At 42.4% G+C, this 22,502-nt stretch overlaps 1 protein-coding gene across 6 annotated transcripts in view; it reads right to left on the bottom strand.

Annotated features, from left to right (window-relative positions):
- The window catches only part of PIGP (phosphatidylinositol glycan anchor biosynthesis class P), a 57,880-nt gene that overhangs the window by 20,146 nt on the left and 15,232 nt on the right, over window positions 1-22,502 (bottom strand). For all 6 annotated transcript variants that reach the window (XM_089677918.1, XM_089677917.1, XM_089677920.1 and 3 more), the window contains exon 2: window positions 20,969-21,087. The gene's annotated coding sequence lies outside the window, so the exon portion shown is untranslated. The remainder of the gene's footprint in view (window positions 1-20,968; window positions 21,088-22,502) is intronic.

Raw genomic sequence — 22,502 nt, 5'->3', positions numbered from 1 at the left:
ATGTGAAAATGGAGTGTTTGTTGGTGTTCATTGAGAGGGACATCAGTAAATCACCACCTGCTATAGTTTAGATAGGGATACCATGACCTACACCTGAACTGGTCAGCCCCACAGGCACAGCACTTAACTAAACCCTGTACTGTACTGCTGGAGCAGTGTAGGTCAACTCATCAGATATAGAAGGGGCCCATGTGTTGCCTCTGACATCACCTAAGGGTTGAACATTATTTTAACTATATGTAATGCTGCAGAAGACTGTCAAAATGTGAACATGCTACATCAGATGGTCAGAGAGTGCAAACATGGTACAGAAGATCGTCAGAGAGTGCGAACATAGTACAGCAGGTGGTCAGAGAGTGTGAACATGGTACAGCAGATGGTCAGAGAGAGCGAATATGGTACAGGAGATTGCCAGAGACTGATAAAATGCTACAGAAGATAGTCAGAGACTATGAACATGCTACAGGAGATGGTCAAAAAGCGCAAAAACACTACAGGAGATAGAGACAGCAGATTTGCTACAGGAGATAGTCAGAGAACATGAACATGCTACAGGAGATGGCCAGGCACTGCGATCATGCTCTAGTACAAAAGTGCTCAATATTTGGACCTTGGAGCCCTCCGATGTGACCCTCCACCTTAAACAGCTAACCTGCAGAAAAGCCGCAAGTCCACTGCACTAGCAGTGAGGGTAAACCGCAGCACATCAATGTGAAAGCAGTCTTATAGTGGGTAAGGACTCCTTTACATTTACAGTTTGGTGGGCAGTTAAACTCCATAGTTGAGACATCAGAGGTGTAGCGTCAGGGGTTGCAATGGCAACCCCATCCCATGCTCCAGGAAGCCCATGCTGCGTTCCTGTCACATTCTATTTCACACTTGAATTGGAGGGGCGGCATATATAGGAACTGATCTTCTCCATTTTCCCCCTGCAACCGCTGAAAGCCAATTCAAAAATTCAAAATGCTGAACCATATCATTTCACTACGGCCCGTGATGGGTTACCAAATAACTTAAGTGGCCCATGCTCTAGTAGATGGAGTGCGAACATCTCACAGGATATAGTTAGAGATTGCAAACATACTACAGGAGATGGCCAGACGCTGCAATAATACTCTAGCAGATGGTCAGAGAGTGTGAAAATACCCAAGGAGATGGTCAGAGACTATGAACATGTTACAGTAGATAGTACAAGGCTGTGAACTTGCTAGAGTTAGTTATGTAGCATGAGGCTGTATATTCTGCAATATTTACATTTTTGGTAAACTCATTCAATGAATCCAAGCTCTGCAAGCTGAGATCACATGCACTGCATTGATACATTCACACAATTTCACAGTAACCATGAGAAAAAACATGTAATAAAAGAATTTGAGTCGTTCTCCAGCTATGTGTGATTAACTTATTAACCTAAAATCAGTTCTGATATCGCCGTTTAACTAACCTGACAGCTTATTATTCTAAAAAGGAAACCTTCATTTGGTTTGCAAATATTAAAGATTCTAACTACCAGCAAGAATGAGTCGGATTCCTTACATTTAAAGAGCACCTGTCATTGTAGATCCATCATGGCAGCGCCTGTTAGCGGCATCCACTCACCTGCCGCCACATCCCTCACCTTGTTGTGTCACTGCCGCATCACCAGCCGTTCCATTAAAGTGAATGGGACTGTCGGTGAGTCAACAGCGGGTCAGAGGAGGAGCCGATGCGGGACAGAGATGACAGTTGCTCTTTAAAAATTATGATTTAAATCAAACCTTTTCACTAGTGATTTAAATCAAATCCACCCTGAAATCCAGCCAACATGTTTTGGGGGCAATCCCCCCCCCCCCTTTCTTCAGGGCTCAACACAGGATAAAACTTGGATCAACTCAGAGAAAACAGTGACTTCATACATTTATATTGGGACCGGTATTGAACTCTCCTGACTGAGGAACAACTTGACAGTAGTTGCTGAGCAGAAATTTACCTTTAATATTGGTTCCACTATAAATCTGTGAAATTACATTTTTCTCTGAATCCATGCAAGTATTATCCTGTATTGAGCCCTGATGAAGGGGGAGCGGCGTTGCCCCCAAAACAAATTGTTTGTTTTTATATAGCTTTTTTTTTATTAACAATTAAAATGATCTTAGACTTTTTTTAATCTAATTGTGGTCTTGTGCTCCTTTCTGTATTTCTATAGTTTCAGCTCCTATCAGATGTAGTCACTGTTCGGTTATTCAGACAGATGCAGAGGCTGCAACTTCCCTAATACAATAGCGGGGATTCCTCTATCCACATACAGTATGTGTATTACTAGCTTAACCACTTGCCGACCGTGTACTGTAGCTTTACTGCTAGAGTGGGCCGTCTGCGCAAAATCACATATATATACATGATTCTGCTTTTCTGGATAGAAGGTGCGTGCTCACTACACATAGGTTAGGGACACGGGTAACCCCTTGATTACCCCAGATGTTAACCCATCCCTGCCCAGTGTCATTAGTACAGTGTCACTGCATTTTATTAGCACTGATCACTGTATTGGTGTCACTGGTGATGTCAGTCAGCCAATGTCAGAATGGCCACCGTACTATCATAGTCCCGCTATAAGTCACTGCTCGCTGCCATTACTAGTAAAATAAAAAATAAATAATAATTTGTAAATGCTATAACTTTCATGCAAACAAATTACTATACACTTATTGGGATTTTTTTTACCAACCACATGTTGCAGAATATATTTTGGCCTAAATTTATGAAGAAACTGTATTTTTTTTGTTGGATATGTTTTATAGCAAAAAGTAAAAAATATTGTTTTTGTCTCAAAATGTTTGGTCTTTTTTTGTTTATTGAGAAAAAATAAAAAAGCCAGTGGTGATCAAATACCACCAAAAGAAAGATCTATTTGTGTGAAAATGATAGAAATTTTATATTGGTACAGTTATGCATGATCACGCATTTCCCAGTTAAAGTAGTGCAGGGCTGTATAGCAAAAAATGGCCTGGTTATGAAGGGGGGAGGGGGTAATTCTTCTGGAGGGCAAGTGGTTAAAGTGATGCTAAAAGCTGGTAAAAAAAAAACAATTCTGTTCAGGTATGTATTCATAACTCAGAATGTACCTTCTGTTGCTCTCAACCTCCTCCAAATCTACAAATTATTATTTTTTTTAAATTCTTTTATGTATTTGTTTATATAGTCAAGGATTACACAATACAATGTATACAAAAAGGTAAAGACAAACGGCATTAAATGGATCAAATTAAGCATGTACAAGAGTAAACTGTCAGCATTATGCTACGAACAGGTACAGACAACTACCTGATAGATCAGTATACAGCCTACCAGGAAGCGTCTGAGAACAGGGACCACATGAACACAACTATATACAGAGCTAGAAAAATGGCCCAGTCACTAAAGGTGTCTCGTAAACCCCCAAAAAAAGGGAGGGACCCCGTTCAGAGAATCAGGTACCGCACAGGAAAGGCACATCCGGTATATATCACTCAGTAGGGAGCCAATAAGTAGAACTAAAGTGGGAAGGGTAACAAGTTAGAGTAGAAAGCGGAGAGTAGGAAGTAGGGAGAAGAGGTTAAGAAAAGGGAAGGTTGGGGGGGAATAGAAAGCGGGGAGAAGGGGTCGGGAGCAAGAACAAAAGATCACAGTCAAAAATCCACAGAAAGGACAGGAGGAGTAGAGCAGAGCATCAAAAAGAGAACAAATTTGACAGAAGAACACAAAACAAAGTAAAACATTTCTCTTAATCGGGGCCCACATCAAGTCAAAATGGGGCCACTCAGAGAGGCCAAGGGGTTTCCTGAAGATAGGGGTCAGTATATACAAAGTATTGGCACGGTCTACAGGTGTCTCGGAAAATCTATCCATGGTCGTATAAAAAGGCTGTAAGGTCCTCCATATCTCTTAGCTCGTTAACTTTGGAAAACCAAAAGGGACCTTGTAGGCAGGTGCACTGACCTCCAACACAAAGGAATGCAGGCTTTCGCTGCATTGAGCAGTTGGATTGTCAACAAGGCCTTATACTTTTTAATAGGACAATCAGTAAGGTGCAACAGACAAGCCGCTGGGTCATTTGCCACATCTATACCCATCAAATCCCTGATGGTGCTGGTCACTATCTGCCAAAAAGGTTTAATCTTGGGGCAAGCCCAGAAGACATGCAGGATCGTACCCCAGTCAGAAACGCATCTCTAGCAGAGGTCCAAAATCTGGGGAAAAATACGGTGTAGGGTCATGGGGACCTTGTCCCACCTGGCCAGATGTTTATAGCCAATTTCCTGGACCTTAGAGGCAATGGAAGATTTCTGTGCAAAGTGGAGAATATTCTCCTTCTGTGTGTCCGTAAAAATGGGTGACCAGGTCGGCTTCCCAGTCAAAGAGAAAAGTGGGAGTAAAGTTGTCCTGCGGACTAACCAGGGGATGGAAAAGGGGAGAGTTGAGAGTTACGAAAGATCTCCCAAGAGACCAACAACGTGCCGCCAAGCGTGGTATGGTCCGCCAGGGCCCTAGGCACCTGTGACGAAATCCATGGCCAGCTTCTAGCGGTGCCCCAGGAGTCCTACAACTCCATCGCCATCCAATGTTTCGCCTCCTCAAGGCAATCCCTCGTGAAATGAACCACTCTGTAAAAGGCGTGGACATCTGGAAGGCCTATTCCACCCCAACGCTTGGGGAGGTGAAGAAGCTGGAGTTGAAGATGAGGCTTCCGATGTGGCCAGATGAATTCCCTGAAAAGAGCATGAACCCTTTTGAAGAACAAGGGCGGAATGCGGATGGGAAGAGCCTGCAAAAGGTAGAGGATCCTAGGAAGTAAAGTCATTTTGAGCGCATTACAGCGCCCAAACTATGTGAGGGTAAGTGAATGCCATCGCAGCAAGTCAGCGTACAAAACGGTTCAAAATTGGCCAGATAAAGAGTGTCCGGATCAGGGGTAATATTGAGACCCAGATAACGGATGGAGTCAGTGGCCCAATGGAAAGGGAACAGAGGGCGAAGACGGCTCACTACATCCTGAGGTACTGAAAAATTGAGGGTTGATGATTTAGATTTTTTAAAGTTTGCAATCTGACTTCCTGTTAAAGGGTGGCTACATTCATTCTCCATGGTCCCAGTGTGTGTAGGAACGGCGCGTCTGCAGCTATGGGAACATATTACATGTTCCACCCTAAAAGCAGGTGGAACAGGTTACATGTTCCCAAAGGTGAACTTATCCTTTAAGTAGTGGATGTGTATAGATTATTTTTGGAGAATAGGGTCCATAAGGTCTTAACCATATCTGCTTCATAGGGATAAATGCCAACCCTAGGGCAAACGGAGCATTCCCACAGATACCTGCATTTGGCAAAAAAAATTTTTTAGTGACAGAAAGATTTGGCCTGTGTGAATGTACTTTGCTAGCCTATACTTCAATATTAAATGACAAAATGGAAAATAGTCATTTTTTGATTCAGCCAAAAAAAACCCCCAAAAACAGATTTCTCCATCCATGTTTTACAGCGTGGATGGACAAACCTCCTACCGTGGCTATTGTATTTTGATAGCCGGCCCCTCCAAGCTGTCAAAAATTCTGAACAGTTTTTGGACGGCTATTTTTTTTGCTCAGAAATGTGTACATTGTATGGCCAGCTTCAAAAATATGCAGAGAGTTTTTCAAAATTGGAACAGACAAAATCTGAGCAGTTGTGCATGGCAACCGATCAGCTTCTAATTTCAGCTTGTTCAGTTAAGCTTTGACATTAACCAACAGAAGCTGATTGGTGGACATGCACAGCTTCTCCAGTTTTCATAAATCCCCTCATAACTATCATAACCAGTTGCCATTTGCTGCTGATCTCTTCCAGCCTTTTTCAGATACTGCCTGTCTATATGAACTCACTCCAGTATTGGCTGTATGCTGCTGTTGCTGCTCTGGACCAGCTTTCTGCCTGTGCAATGTGTGTCAGCATGGCTGCTTGTATTCTTCATCAGTGATGCAGGTTACAAGGTGACTACACAGACAGGGGCGGACTGACCATTCGAGCACTCGGGCACTGCCTGAGGGCCCGGGGTCATTAGGGGCCCCCATAAAATGCCCCTGGTACCTTTTTATAGGCTTTTTTGGGTGTGTTTTGAGTGTGGGCAAGGACACAGGGGCCCCATGATCCCCAATTGCCCGGGGGCCCCATCAGTTGTCAGTCCGCCCCTGTACACAGGAGCACATTTCAGAGACAGTTGTCGTAGCAGAAAGTGCTTAAACAAGGATCACCAGATGAGCAGATATTCTGAAAACACACCACCTCCGGGACATTTAAAGCCTATTTTTTTAGAATAAATGTTTATTATTATTATTATACAGGATTTATATAGCGCCAACAGTTTGCTCAGCGCTTTACAATATTATGGGAGACAATACAGCAACAATACAGTTCAATACAAGAGGGATTTGAGGGCCCTGATCCTGGGTGCTTACAATTTATTACACTTTTGCATAATACAAACAACAAAAATAATTATTATAGTGACCCCAAAAAATAAGTACACACAGCAATACAATATAGCTGCTGAATAAGCGGCATAGTGTACACCAAACATATGATGGCCAATACAATTAGCAAGCTGCCCCATCCAGGGTGTTATAGTGCCTGGAGTTTGCATGTTCTCCCTGTGCCTGCGTGGGTTTCCTCCAGGTACTCCGGTTTCCACCTACACTCCAAAAGACATGCTGGTAGGTTAATTGGCTCCTGTCTAAATTGTCCCTAGTATGTGTATGTATGAATGTAAGTTAGGGACCTTAGATTGTACACCCCTTGAGGGTTAGGGACTGATGTGAGTGTACAATATATATGTGAAGCGCTGCATAAATTGATGGCTCTATATAAGTACCTGAAATATAGTGCCGGGGTATTATTAACTAAAGTTGAAAGGGGCATACACTGCATTCACCAAAAAGGAAAAAAAGGAAAAAAAAAAAAGGAAAAAGGAGAAGAAAAAAAAAAGGAAAAACTCTTCAATGGGTGGGTTTACTCAATTCTGTGAAGTTTCATACACCCAATAAACACAGATGTGGGCAAAGGAGTACAAGTTACAATAAAACTTTTGTCCTAGAAACCTGTGTGGACTAGCTGTAATGTAAATAGGAGGGATGCTTAGCCCCTATACTTGGTTAGAAAACAGAAGGGGGGTACTAAAAGCACTGTAGTGAACAAGACATTGTAGGTGGGCAGGCTACTGAAATAATTGGGCCTTGTGTATTTCATAAGAATATTACTTCCATCCCGACCATGTTTAATGAAACTTGTCATGTTTACTCTTGACACCATAAATCCAACGCTCCCTTTCTATATTAGAATTTACCTCCCTCTTCCACTCAGCAGACATTAAAGCCAATTTAACAGGGCACTGGGAGGCGGTATTAAGGGGTTAAGGCTCGTGGCTTCTGTATGACCTGACTGCTCTAATTAGCTCTCACAACATTCAAATAATTGGGTGACTGTCTTGCTTTCTCCTGATCAGAAGCCTTGACCTGAGAGCTGTCAGTGACAGCTCAGTCAGTGAGCTGGAAACACACAGTGAGCACGCTCTCAGGACACAACCTCGTGCTAAGGCATATGTGCAGTGGCTGGGCATTGGAGACCACCTTTCTTGTCACTTCATACATGCATTATACTGTCAGCAAGATGGTACATGAAAGCTGCAGATTTAGGAAGAATGAAAACAACTTTTGAAATTGTAAACGTTTATGAGATTTCTTAGTGATTGGGTTTAAATATAGTTCGATTGTGCACAGAGATGCTTTTACACATAATCCTTAAAGTGATAATAAAGCTTTGGTTCTTGTTTTTTATTCATAAAATAACAAACATGTTCCACTTACCTGCTCTGTGCAGTGGTTTTTCATATTGCTGCCCCGATCCTCTTCTTTTCAAGTCCCGTCTCGTGCTCCTGGCTCCTCCCCTTCGAGCAGTGCCCCCAGAGAAAACTGCTTAACCTGGGGGCACCACTGCATGCTCGCTCCGGAAATGCTGCTCTATGCGTCCATAAGACACTTAGAACCATGGTTCGGCCCCACCCTCTTGCTCTCTCCTCATTGGCTATGATTGACAGCAGCGGGAGCCAATGGGCTCCTAATGCTGTCTCAGCCAATGAGTAGGGATAGTCCCCATATAGCTGAGGCTGTCATGAACATCGCTGGATCAGAGGGGGCTCAGGTAAGAATTGGGGGGGCTGAACACAGAAGGTTTTTTACCTTCTATGCATAGAATGCATGAAGGCAAAAAAACTTGAGCCTTTAGAACCACTTTAAAGTCTCCCATTAACGCACATGTGCCATTGAATAGAAATTGCTTACTGCATGGATATATTTCCATTATATATATTTGTACACATAATGCAAATGATATTGATTTTTATCATTTGGGTTTAGTAACACATTTCTACCTCTGTCTTCCTCTAAATGTCCGTGAGACCTGGGAGACCTTTTTCCTGGGGTCAGAGAGGTGGAGGTTCAAGACAATAAAGATGCATTAGACATATTTCATAGTGACACTAGCTAAGGGGGATGAAATTTATCTTCTCATCGCCACTCACTGCTGCTTGACAGACTCACTTCATTTATCCAATGGGCAGCAGATAACATCACTAAAGGCCAGGACTCTTATAATGGCCTCTATATAAACTTACTTTTCATAGGCTGCTTGATAAAAAGCAAGTGGGCTTTATGAATTTGAGCACTGCTTGAGGCTGTTGATGTAGATGTCAGTGGTGAGTGCCTATCAGTGTCGGAGAGTCAGGGACTTTCAAATTTCCCTGCATACACAGCAGATCCTTCAGTCTTCTATATTAAAGAGGATGTAAACCCCAAGATGAAATTTAGCTTGCTAAAGCACTATGTAATAAAAAGAGTTTCTGTGGCTTTTTTTTAAAATACTGATTTCATAGTTATGTTTTTTTTTCTATTTATTACAGGTACTTATATAATAATACTTTAAGCAGCGCTTTACATACATATATTGTACATTCACATCATTCCCTGTCCTCAAGGAGCTTATAATCTAAGGTCCCTAACTCCCATTCATACATACACAAACTAAGTAGACAATTAATCTACCAACATGTCTTTGGAGTGTGGAAGGAAACCAGAGGACCCAGAGGAAACTCATTCTTTTGACACTTCAGTGTTACTGATCTCCTCCAGCCTGTCTCAGCCACTTCCTGTCTATATTCACTCTCCCCATTGTCGGTCTTAAAGTGTTACTAAACCCAGGACCCTGCATTCACTATATCTGCTCTCCTCGGACCCTGCATTCACTATATCTGCTCTCCCCGGAGCCTGCATTCACTATATCTGCTCTCCCCGGACCCTGCATTCACTATATCCGGTCTCCCCGGACCCTGCATTCACTATATCCGGTCTCCCAGGACCCTGCATTCACTATATCTGGTCTCCCCGGACCCTGCATTCACTATATCCTCTCTGCCTGGACCCTGCATTCACTATATCCGGTCTCCCAGGACCCTGCATTCACTATATCTGCTCTCCCCGGACCCTGCATTCACTATATCTGGTCTCCCCGGACCCTGCATTCACTATATCTGGTCTCCCCGGACCCTGCATTCACTATATCTGGTCTCCCCGGACCCTGCATTCATTATATCTAGTCTCCCCGGACCCTGCATTCACTATATCTGGTCTCCCCGGACCCTGCATTCACTATATCTGGTCTCCCAGGGCCCTGCATTCACTATATCTGGTCTCCCAGGACCCTGCATTCACTATATCTGGTCTCCCCGGACCCTGCATTCACTATATCTGGTCTCCCCGGACCCTGCATTCACTATATCTGGTCTCCTACAGTACACAGAACATGGAAATGCAATTATTTTAGTAAATATAAACTGCTAAATACCTTACTCATCAGCAGTTAGAGCAGTCTTGTGACTTCTATCAGAGTCCAGCCCAGCACTAGCTAAAGCATATAGGAGGACATTTTCTTTCTGCCCTAGGAGGATACAAAACCCCTGGACCTCTGTTTGGACAGTGCCAATTGGCCCTGTGCTGATCACATGCACTCTCCCAAGAAAAGAAAAACCTCTCTAGCAATTCACACTAAGCTGTGCATGTGCAAATGCATACGGTTCAGTCTGTCTTATCAAGAGATAAAAGGTGGTCGCTTGAAAAAGGGGAGGAACAGAGAAGGAAGGATCAACTTTTTACACAATGCAGAGGATTAACCCCTTAGGTTCCACAGTGAGTAAAACAAACATGCTTTACTGCATGTACAGACTGACTTTACTGTTGTGGGTTTAGTGACACTTTGATTTTACCCGACTTACTGATGCTTACTGATGTTGACAACACTGGACCATGCCTGCACAATGTGTTGGCATGGCCATTTGTAGTTTCCACCAGGGGTTGGTGTGACAATGCAGGAGCACCCATTCAGAGATCCAAACTAGGTAGAGCCTGAAAAAGACCTTTATGGCAGGAGAACCAGCTATTCTTTTAATGAAAGCTGAAGATAAATTGAAAGCAACTTTTGAAATTACAGTACCCTGCCAAAGCTTACATGAGATTGCGTTTAGAGAGACTTAAAGTGGTTCTAAAGGCAAAACGTTTTTCGTGCCCCCCCCACCCCAGCTATCCCTAAACACTTACCTAAGTCCTCTCTCTATCCAGCGCTGTCATGTGTGCAGCAGCGCTGCTCCTCTCTTATCACATTCACAGGAGTCACTAAAAGCAGCGGGAGTCATAGGTTCCTGCTGCTGTCAGTCAAATGTCAGGAGGGAGCAGGGGAGTGACCTGGACGCACATAGTCTGGCTAGGCATGAGTGTGCCCCTTTAGCAGCTGGCTTGCCGAGGGGGCAGTCAGAGAAGAGGAGGAGTGGACAGTGCAAGTGGAGGACCCCAGAAAAAGAGGTAAGGACTGCTCTGTGCAATACCATAACACAGAGCAGGTAAGTATTACATACCTATTATTTTAATTAAACAAAAAATAAAGATTTACAATTATTTTAAAGTGACCCTAGCACCACAGGATCTCTTACCAAAAATCCCCAGCCCTGTTAAAGGAAAGGTACTATACTTACCTTTCTTCTGCTCCATGTCTTGATACTTGAAACACCACCAGTTTGCTGCTTCCCAGCTGCTGCAGGTATTCAACCAGGAGGATGGGCTGAACAGCGGCTGCCTGTGCTGCACATGATGTATCCTCTTGCTGGTTTGCACATCCTGTAGTTAGATTGTAAGCTCCAAGGAGCAGGGCCCTCCTAACCCTCTCGTATTGAACTGTATCATTGCTGTATTGTCTCCCTTTATATTGTAAAGCGCTGAGCAAACTGTTGCCACTATAGAAATCCTGTATAACAATAATAATAATAATAATAATAAGTACGAGCTAGGTGGGATTAACCTCTGTGGGCATTCACACAAATAGAAATGTTAAATATCTGCAGCGGCAGGAAAGTACTGAAGTGCAATGTTTCGAGAAACAGGTCAACAGAAAGGTAAGTATAGTGTCTCTTGTTGTACAGGGCTGTTCCTTTTGTAGAGGACCCTGTGGTGACAGGGTCACTTTAAGGATCTTAAGTACAAAATGTGTGCTGTGGAGGGCTCTGGTAGGCTTCTGCAATGTAAATATAATGATATCATTACAACAGTTACTAAGAGGAAGTGTTGCAGTTATTGTATATCACAGTTACATAGTTAGTCTGGCTGAAAAAGACAAAAGTCCATTCAGTTGAACCATAGAAAAAAAAATTATAATCCTATACCAGGGGTGGGCAAACTTTTTGACTTGAGGGCCGCAATGGGTTCATATATTGGACCCGGGGGCCGGACCAAGAGTAGATGAATGATGTGTATGTGTCATCCATAGTAAGTATAGTAATATTCCCCCATAGTAAGCATAGTAATTCATACCCCATATAGTAATTAATCCCCCATAGTAATTCATCCCCCATAGTAATTCATCCCCCATATAGTAATTCATCCCCCATAGTAATTCATCCCCCCTATAGTAATTCATCCCCCATAGTAATTCATCCCCAATATAGTAATTCATCCCCCATAGTAATTCACCCCCCATAGTAATTCATCCCCCAAATAGTAATTCATTCCCCATATTAATTCAGTCCCCAAGTCCCCCCTGTGTCAATTCACTTACCTTTGCTCCGCGCGTTCCTCTCGCCGTGTTCCCGCGCCGTTCCGGTGTAGCATGAAAATCTGTCTCCTATGAGGATCTGTCCCCCTCGAAGTATCTGCGCATGTGCCAGTTTCAGGCATTAGCAGCCGATCGGCGATCTCCGGCACATGCGCAGATACGTCGAGGGGGACAGATCCTCATAGGAGACAGATTTTCATGCTACACCGGTCTTCAGGGCGGAATGTGAGAGGAGCCTAGCTCCTCGGGCCGGATTAAAAGGTCCGCCGGGCCGTAGTTTGCCCATTGCTGTCCTATACCCACAGTTGATCCAGAGGAAGGCAAAAAAACCAAGCAAAGCATGATACAATTTGCTCCTGCAGGGGAAAAAATTCCTTCCTGATGCCAAGAGGCAACCAGATATTCCCTGGATCAACTTTACCTATAAATGCTAGTATCCATTTATATTCTGTGTTTTTAGGAAAGAATCCAGGCCTTCCACTGAGATGGCTAGAACCAACTCTTGAGGGAGTCTATTCCACATTTTCACAGCTGTTACTGTGAAGAAACCTTTGGAGATTAAATTTCTTTTCCTCCAGACGTAAAGAGTGCCCCTTGTCCTCTGTGATGACCTCAGGGTGAATAACTCTACACCGAGTTCACTATATGAACCACTGATGTATTTATACATTATTATTATTATACAGTGATTATATAGCGCCAAAAGGTTTGCTCAGCGCTGTACATTAAAGTGGGGGGACAGTACATGGAGATCATATCCCCCCTTATGTATTATACATGGAGATCATATCCCTCCTTATGTATTATACATGGAGATCATATCCCCCCCTTATGTATTATACATGGAGATCATATCCCCCCCTTATGTATTATACATGGAGATCATATCCCCCCTTATGTATTTATACATGTTGATCATATCCCCCCCTTATGTATTATACATGGAGATCATATCCCCCCTTATGTATTATACATGGAGATCATATCCCCCCCTTATGTATTATACATGGAGATCATATCCCCCCTTATGTATTATACATGGAGATCATATCCCCCCTTATGTATTATACATGGAGATCATATCCCCCCTTATGTATTATACATGGAGATCATATCCCCCTTATGTATTATACATGGAGATCATATCCCCCCTTATGTATTATACATGGAGATCATATCCCCCTTATGTATTATACATGGAGATCATATCCCCCCTTATTTATTATACATGGAGATCATATCCCCCCCTTATGTATTATACATGGAGATCATATCCCCCCCTTATGTATTATACATGGAGATCATATCCCCCCTTATGTATTATACATGGAGATCATATCCCCCCTTATGTATTATACATGGAGATCATATCCCCCTTATGTATTATACATGGTGATCATATCCCCCCTTATGTATTATACATGGTGATCATATCCCCCTTATGTATTATACATGGAGATCATAACCCCCCTTATGTATTATACATGGAGATCATATCCCCCCTTATGTATTATACATGGAGATCATATCCCCCCGTATGTATTATACATGGTGATCATATCCCCCCCTTATGTATTATACATGGAGATCATATCCCCCCTTATGTATTGTACATGGAGATCATATCCCCCCTTATGTATTATACATGTTGATCATATCCCCCTTAATCTCCTCTTCTCATATTAGTAATTTCTGCAATAAGGGACAGTAGGGTGTAGTAGGTCAATGGGTCATCCACTCAATTTGCCTTATTCACTTCCAGACTAGGTTCTGATGCATGTATTAGACCTGCACAGATATACACTTCGGAATGCTCTTAGAGATTCATTCAGCTGTGTGCCTGTCATTGATTTCAACAGGCTGCCTTTACACAGATGCAAGAAACACCTGTATACCCTGCATGGGTGAAGACAATGCCCATGTGAATGAGGCCTACAAGTGTGCTTTAAAACAAATGGCACAATGTGAGTGTTAAAAAACATGCACATGTTACTTCATCTACATAGCAATGAAGGTCCCTAATGTCTCCTTGCCTGTACTATGTGGTTCAGAAATGTATACAGATAGCAATCAGTGATATGCTAATCACTGATAGGGTTTACACCTAAACGTGATGACCATTTGCAATCAGTGTCTTTTCAAATGTAAATTGAAAAGGAGAGCAGATCTCCAAGCTGTACATATATGATGTCAGCCCTTTCTCTGCTATGCAGTGACTCCCAGTTTGTATCTCAAATCACCAATCATATTTTTCTATTTTTTACATCAACTGATAAAATGCTTCAATGTTTTAAAAAGACCCATTGAAAACCATATTTTCTAAAAGCAAAGATCTACAGAATTAGGCACCATTTTCACCATGCACATGCAATGGAGCATTGTCTGTGTTCATTGGAGCTCATTCATTTCAATGGGCTGACCTGAGAAACGCACAAAAGAAGTCCCTGACCCTTTTGTAAAATCACGCTGTGGCACAATGCGTTTTGGCGCACGTGAGAGCGCGCAATTTTGCAGATGCATGGGGGGTGCCAATAAGAATTATTGGCTTTTCCGTGCCCGGGGACTCTCCTGAGTTGGTGACCTCTCTGGACATGGAGAAGGCCTTTAACGCAACGGAATTGCCTTAAGTCTGGGAAAAGGTTTGGGTTCAGTTCCAAGTTTATATCCTGGTTCTGCCTGTTTTATATTGCCCTTGTGGCCAGAATTCGCACTGGAGACATACCATCCTCCGAATTTAGACTTTTCCTGGCACCAGGCAGGATTCCCTGCTCTCGCGGGGCCTCTTTGCCCTAGCAATAGAACCTTTAGACATTAGAATAAGGAGCTCAGCTAGAGTACGTGGGATTGTCTGAGGCCCCTTGGAAGAGAGAATCTCACTCTATGCTGATGAGACACTACTGTACATGAGTGATATCACCTTGTCCCTACCGGCAGCTTTAGCTTTAATTGATTGTTTTGGGTTCTTTTCCGACATCAGGATAAACTAGGACAAATCTATCTTGTTCTCTTTGGGTCCGGAGGAACCTGCTGCAGTATCAATTGCCCCACTACAGTGGGTGTCACTCTTCAAATATTTGGGGATTGAGGCACAAAAGAAATTAACAGCATACAGTATCTGACAGATAATCTCCTTCTGGTTCTGTCTCCACAGTTTCAGAGATGCGCAATGAGGAAATCTTTGCCATTGACCCCAGGGAGTAGAAATAACCTCATAAAAATGGCATTCTTACCTAAATTTCTATATATTTTTAGACAGATTCCGGTCCTGATTCCCGAGCCTTTCTTTGGGAAGCTGAATCGGAACATCACTTGCTTTATTTGGGCAGGTGGTTTCCCTTGCATTGCCAGAGCTACCCTGCAGCTGCCCCCTTCTCTGGGTGGTCTGGCACTCCCCTGTTTTCAGAAATACTATGGGGTAGCTGTCTTGGTATCAGTAAGGTGGTGGTTCTCTCAGATGCCAAATAACTTACATGTGGATTTGGAAGTTGCCCTGCTTGGTTCTTACTCCGAATTGAGCAATCTAGTGTTTTGGGGGCCCCAATCTAATCCCAATGTTACAATGCCTATGAAAACCACCTTGGGAATGTGGAGGCAGGTGGAAGTCTATCTGAGGGCCCCCCAGATAAACCCATTTCCAATCTATCCCAGATCTGGTTGTTTGGGCACAGTACAGGGCCATGTCCATGTCCATCCAGCTCAACCAAAAAAAAAAAAGTTATAATCCTACACCCACAGTTAATCCAGAGGAAGGCAAACAACCCAGCAAAGCATGATCTAATTTGCTCCTGCGGGGGAAAAAATATATAAATATTAGCAACCAGTTATATTCTGTGTATCCAAGAAAGAATCCAGGCCTTTTTTAAAGCAATCCACGGAGCTGGCCAGAACCAACTCTCGAGGGAGTCTATTCCACATTTTCACAGCTCTTACTGTGAAGAAACCTTTACAGATTTGGAGATTAAATTCCTTTTCCTCCAGATGTAAAGAGTGCCCCCTTGTCCTCTGTGATGACCTTAGGGTGAATAACTCTACACCAAGTTCACTATATGAACCACTGATGTATTTATACATGGAGATCATATCCCCCCTTAATGTCCTCTTCTCAAGAGAGAATAAACTCAGTTCCTCTAATTTTTCCTTATAGCTGAGCTCCTTTAATAACATTAAGACTATAAACCAATGCCCAATAAAAATGTTTTTCGCTACATACAACTTAGGTATGCTGCTCAATCACAATTTGCATTCCCTCAGGTTGAGTCGCTTCTGTTCACAGAGCAGTTGGACAGACCCTTCTCCTCCCTAAACCACTGTATTGCCTCCACTGATACATCTAGGGTTTCCAGACCAGTAACCAGTGGCATAGGAACCTGCCTGACTTAACCGATGGGGACTGGGAAGAGGGGAATCAAACAATATCTTCCCCTTGTGATCTTTGCTAGAGATAAATGGATCCAACTGAAATTCCTCCATAGGGTGTACTACTCTCCCCATAGGTTGTCCTCTATTTACACCACAGTTGACCCTGTCCTAAGTGACGCACTTTGGTGGGCACGTTTATACATATGGTTTGGTCATGCCCTTTGCTACAGGACTTCTGGGGTGCAGTGGTGTCAGAGGTGGGCACTATTAGTGGACTGATGATTGTTAAGGATCCACTCCTGCTGTGGCTAGGTATTTATGGCACAAATGCCACCACACTTCACAAAAGGTTGCTTTTGTTTCATACCTTTTACTATGCTAGGAAAGCTATCCTGCTCAAATGGAAGACACCAGATCCCCCTACAGTACAATAATGTCCTCCTGTTATACAAACTCACCTACCTGGGTCGTAACTGCCCCAACAAATTTCACAAGATATTGGATCCTTGGGTTAAGGCCCCCTCCTCTTTTTCTAACCCTATCATCTCCATATCAGATTTTCCTAGAATATTATTTGTCACCTTCTTGGGAGTACCCTTACAGTTTACTGAATGTCATGATATCAATCAGTGTGGTGATATACTGTATGGAATGATGCGACTTTGTTATACCATTGGTATATCCTGTTGGTTACTCCAACCTGTATTTGTGCTTAACTGTGACACTCATGTCAACCTGTACGGGATGTGTCCTGGAATTTCCTGTCCTCTATGTCCTTCCCTCATGTGCCAGTACGGTTGTTTTACTGGTGATGTTTTGTATTGCTATGCAAGAAATATTCAATACATTTTACTATTTTAAAAATAATAATAATCAATTAATGGCACTGCTATGCGTTTTTCTACAAGGGCAGCACATTTCTGTGGATGTGCAAGATTTTGTGCATGATTTTTTTCCTGACACACAGAAAGTGTGAAAATGGCCTAAGGCCTTGTTCACACAGGTGTACTTAAGCTTACTCCCATGCAGGTAGTCCCATTCATATCAATTAGGATGCGGCAGCTACATGGACACTGCTCCCAATTTGACAGCTATGTGGGTGTGTCTCCCTAGATGCACACTGTCTGCATTAGAGGTCACGTACCTGCACCCACATGGCTGTCAAATTGGGAGCAGAGGCTGTGTCTGCGCAGTAGCTGCATCCAAATTGAGAGGAGTACCTGCATGGGGATACACTGAACAACTGTGCAACCTGGTTTGGGCAAACACGGCCCTGACACGCCTAAGTACACCCATGTGAACATGGCCTTAAAAGATGGTCCTGTTGATTTTGTACTTGACATCAAAGTTGCACAAACCTTTATCAAAAAAATACTTCAAAAAACTAAATTGTTATTAGAGCACGTAAATGCAATATAATATATATATATATAATATACGAGAGACAAAATTAGAAAAAAAATCCAGACAATCACATTGGCTGATTTGGAAAGAATTTATTTGCAAATTATGGTAAAAAATAAGTATTTGGTCAATATGAAAAGTTCATCTCAATACTTTGTTATATATCCTTTGTTGGCAATGACAGAGGTCAAACGTTTCCTGTAAGTCTTCACAAGGTTGGCACACACTGTTGCTGGTATGTTGGCCCATTCCTCCATGCAGATCTCCTCTAGAGCAGTGATGTTTTGGGGCTGTCGCTGGGCAACACGGACTTTCAACTCCCTCCAAAGGTTTTCTATGGGGTTGAGATCTGGAGACTGGCTAGGCCACTCCAGGACCTTGAAATGCTTCTTACGAAGCCACTCCTTCGTTGCCCGGGCGGTTTGTTTGGGATCATTGTCATGTTGGAAGACCCAGCCACGTTTTATCTTCAATGCCCTTGCTGATGGAAGGAGGTTTGCACTCAAAATCTCACGATACATGGCCCCATTCATTCTGTCCTGTACATGGATCAGTCGTCCTGGTCCCTTTGTGGAAAAACAGCCCCAAAGCATGATGTTGCCACCCCCATGCTTCACAGTAGGTATGGTGTTCTTTGGATGCAACTCAGCACTCTCTCTCCTCCAAACACGACGAGTTGTGTTTCTACCAAACAGTTCTATTTTGGTTTCATCTGACTATATGACATTCTCCCAATCCTCTTCTGGATCATCCAAATGCTCTCTAGCAAACTTCAGACGGGCCCGGACATGTACTGGCTTAAGCAGGGGGACACGTCTGGCACTGCAGGATCTGAGTCCCTGGCGACATAGTGTGTTACTGATGGTAGCCTTTGTTACGTTGGTCCCAGCTCTCTGCAGGTCATTCACTAGGTCCCCCCGTGTGGTCCTGGGATTTTTGCTCACCGTTCTTGTGATCATTTTGACCCCACGGGGTGAGATCTTGCGTGGAGCCCCAGATCGAGGGAGATTATCAGTGGTCTTGTATGTCTTCCATTTTCTAATTATTGCTCCCACAGTTGATTTGTTCACACCAAGCTGCTTGCCTATTGCAGATTCAGTCTTCCCAGCCTGGTGCAGGTCTACAATTTTGTTTCTGGTGTCCTTCAACAGCTCTTTGGTCTTCATCATAGTGGAGTTTGGAGTGTGACTGTTTGAGGTTGTGGACTGTTGTTATACTGACAAGTTCAAACAGGTGCCATTGATACAGGTAATGAGTGCAGGACAGAGGAGCCTCTTAAAGAAGAAGGTACAGGTCTGTGAGAGCCAGAAATCTTGCTTGTTTGTAGGTGACCAAATACTTATTTTCCACCATAATTTGCAAATAAATTATTTCCAAATCAGCCAATGTGATTGTCTGGATTTTTTTTTCTCATTTTGTCTCTCATAGTTGAGGTCTACCTATGATGCCAATTACAGGCCTCTCTCATCTTTTTAAGTGGGAGAACTTGCACAATTGGTGGCTGACTAAATACTTTTTTGCCCCACTGTATTAGTTTCACCTTTTAAGTTGCATTATTGAAATAAATGAACTTTTGCACGATATTCAAATTTTTTGAGTTTCACCTGTGTGTGTGTATATATATATATATATATATATAAATGAAGCGCTGCGTAAATTGACGGCGCTATATAAGAAGTACCTGTAATAAATAAATAATTATACTAAAATGTAGTCCCTAAATTATGCATAAACCTTTAGCATGTGTGAAGACGCCGTATGCAGGGCTATTAAAGTACCGTATCTTAGGACTCGTGCATGCCCTAAATTTGTGCAATATAAATTGTGTGGGTACAGGTGTGTTTTTGTTTTTTACACTTTACTTATTTCTATTTTTAAAGCCCAAAACTTGAAAATTTAATATATTTCAGTTTACAGGACCAGAGACATGGTGGCTGCATTAAGCCAGCCATACACGGATAATTCATCCAGTTCAGTGTGGACCGGCCAAATTCCAATCTATGTATGGGAAGGGAGGTTGTACAGAAGCTAATCTACAGGTCAACTTCTATACAACAGCCCTGTTGGATTTTCTCCATTCAATCAGCACTGCAGGCTATATCCTGCAGTGCTTCTCCATGTATTCTGATAGTGGGGAAGTCTCCCTGCTGTCAGACTACAAGTCTATCAAGTGAGTGGATGGGTGAATCAAGTCAGTTTTTTTCATTTGCCTGGCTTGTTAAAAAAAAAAAAACCTGATACATTGATGGCCAGCTTTGGCTTCTTTTTTCCATGTTAGCACTTCTTCCTGCCAGTACTAGGGTTGTTGGTTAAAATCCCAACCATGGCACCACCTGTCTGGAGTTTGCACATTCTCCCTGTGCGGGTTTCCTCCGGGTACTCTGGTTTCCTCCCACACTCCAAAGACATGCTGGTAGGTGAATTGGCTACTGTCCAAATTGGCCCTAGTATGTGTATTATGTATGAATATGAATTAGGGACCTTAGATTGTATGCCCCTTGAGGGTTAAGGACTCATGTGAATATACAATTTACGCAGCAATTTACACACATATATATATATATATATATATATATATATATGTAAAGTGCTGCGTAAATTGATGGCGCTATATAAGTACCTGTAATAATAATAATACATTTTCACCTAGTGATTCTGCGAATAACACACTTCTTGTCCCAGGATGACAACATTCCCTCTGCTGTATCTACAGACACAGTAGTGTTGTCACCCAGGGCTACTCTCCTGATTTGCACTACAAACACTTTCACCTCATCTCTGTTACAGAGAGGGACATTACCTTGTAGTTCCCAGAAAAGTGATGGGAAATACTAAAGATTACAATTGTCACCTAGGCAGGACATTTGGGGAAATATTCTAAATGTCACATTTGTTTTGGTGACAACTGTCTAAGAATGGATTTCCCCTTGGAGAGATCTCCTCTCACTAGGAGTATGTTGATTTGTTGCCCAGAGCTGCAAGAGAAGAGTGCTAACTTCAGAGTGTGTGGCATTACGGCTGCACGAATACATACACATTACAAGGTATATATGTTTTTATTGGGTTACCTTATGATTTAGTCTCCTTCTTTATATCCTAGCTTGGTAGTCGTTGGAGATCGAACAAATCACAATAGCACTCCAGAGGTGATTCAACAGCTAGATGTGCTCAGAGAGGCACAGAGGACCTGCACACATGGAATATATATACAAAAAGAAAGAAAGTAACTTCACAATCAGTCATTTTAAACATATTTGACATATGAATTGTCAGTACTGAAAGTATTTTTACATAATAAATGTAATAAAAGTGATTTTTTTTCTCACATAATTAACTTCAGTCCTTTTGCTGCTCAGGATTACATAAAAACCTCAAATATTGTGGGGTAAATTTACTAAAACTGGAACACTCAGAATCTGGTGCAGCTGTGCATGGCAGCCAATCAGATTCTTACTTCAGCTTGTTTGCTTTGACAATAAAACCTGAAAGCTGATTGGTTTCTATGCACAGCTGCACCAGATTTTTTAGTAAATATCCCGCTATATATTTTTTGAAAGGAGAGACCCTGGATACCATGGGGGTAGTTCCAATCCCAAGCACAGAATTTCAGTAGAAAATACAATAATGTTAATTATAGGTCAAACAAATGCAATATATTACTGAAAAAAATATAAAAGATGAGGCTGCTTCTTCAAGGCTCCTAACTCGCACATTTGGAGAATTATTTGGGCCGCCAAATACTTTCGAACTGCTGGAACCAGATTGTACATAGCAACTCAATTTCTTTTCCTGTACTTCTTATTCAAATATGATAACAGTACACAGCAAATGTATTTTTTATTTTTAGTCATAGTTTTATTAATTTAATTTTTTCTTTTGTACATGGGTTGCAATATATACAGGTAGAGTATCATAACAGTGCTGTGAACTTCAATGCTCTGTAAAATGATGCTTTTAATCATATTTCATTTTGAAACGCTTTATATTAATATTTGAAACTTTTTACAATAAAAAGTTGAATAAAAAAAAAAAAATAAAAAAAAATGATGAGGCTGTGGTAAAGCAGAACTCAGGTGAAAATTTTTATTTTCCCATGCAGTGGGTTAAGTGCTTGTTTTGTCTAGGGGCTCAGGGATAAACTGTACTTACTCCATCCTCCGATCCTCTGGCAAACCACGCTCCCCCACGTCCAGAGGTGGGCTGTTCCTGGCGTCCTCAAATCCGGAGCTAGTCTATGGGCATGATGATGTCAGGAACAGCCCATTCACAAGACTAATAGCGTGCGAAGGGCAGGGACCGATCTTGCGCTCGGAGGATCTGCGGACTAGGTAAGTATATCTTTACTTTCAGAGTCCCTAGACAAAAACAAGCATTTAACTCATGCAATGCATGTGCAGCCACACTGCATGGGAAAATAAAACATTTTCCCCGGATTTCTTAAGTAAATAGACACCCCACATGTCAATCAGTGGATATCTGTGACAAACTTTGATACGCTAAATTTTCCATAGGCGACACTTTAGCCACTTGCCTACTGGGCACTTTTACCCCCTTCCTGCCTAGACCAATTTTCAGCTTTCAGTGCTCTGATACTTTGAATGA

The sequence above is a fragment of the Staurois parvus genome, unplaced genomic scaffold (assembly GCF_062004578.1).
Source record: "Staurois parvus isolate SC_StPar_1 unplaced genomic scaffold, SC_StPar_1.0 ptg000195l, whole genome shotgun sequence".
Lineage (NCBI taxonomy): Eukaryota > Metazoa > Chordata > Amphibia > Anura > Ranidae > Staurois > Staurois parvus.
This window is presented reverse-complemented; position numbering and strand designations above follow the sequence as displayed.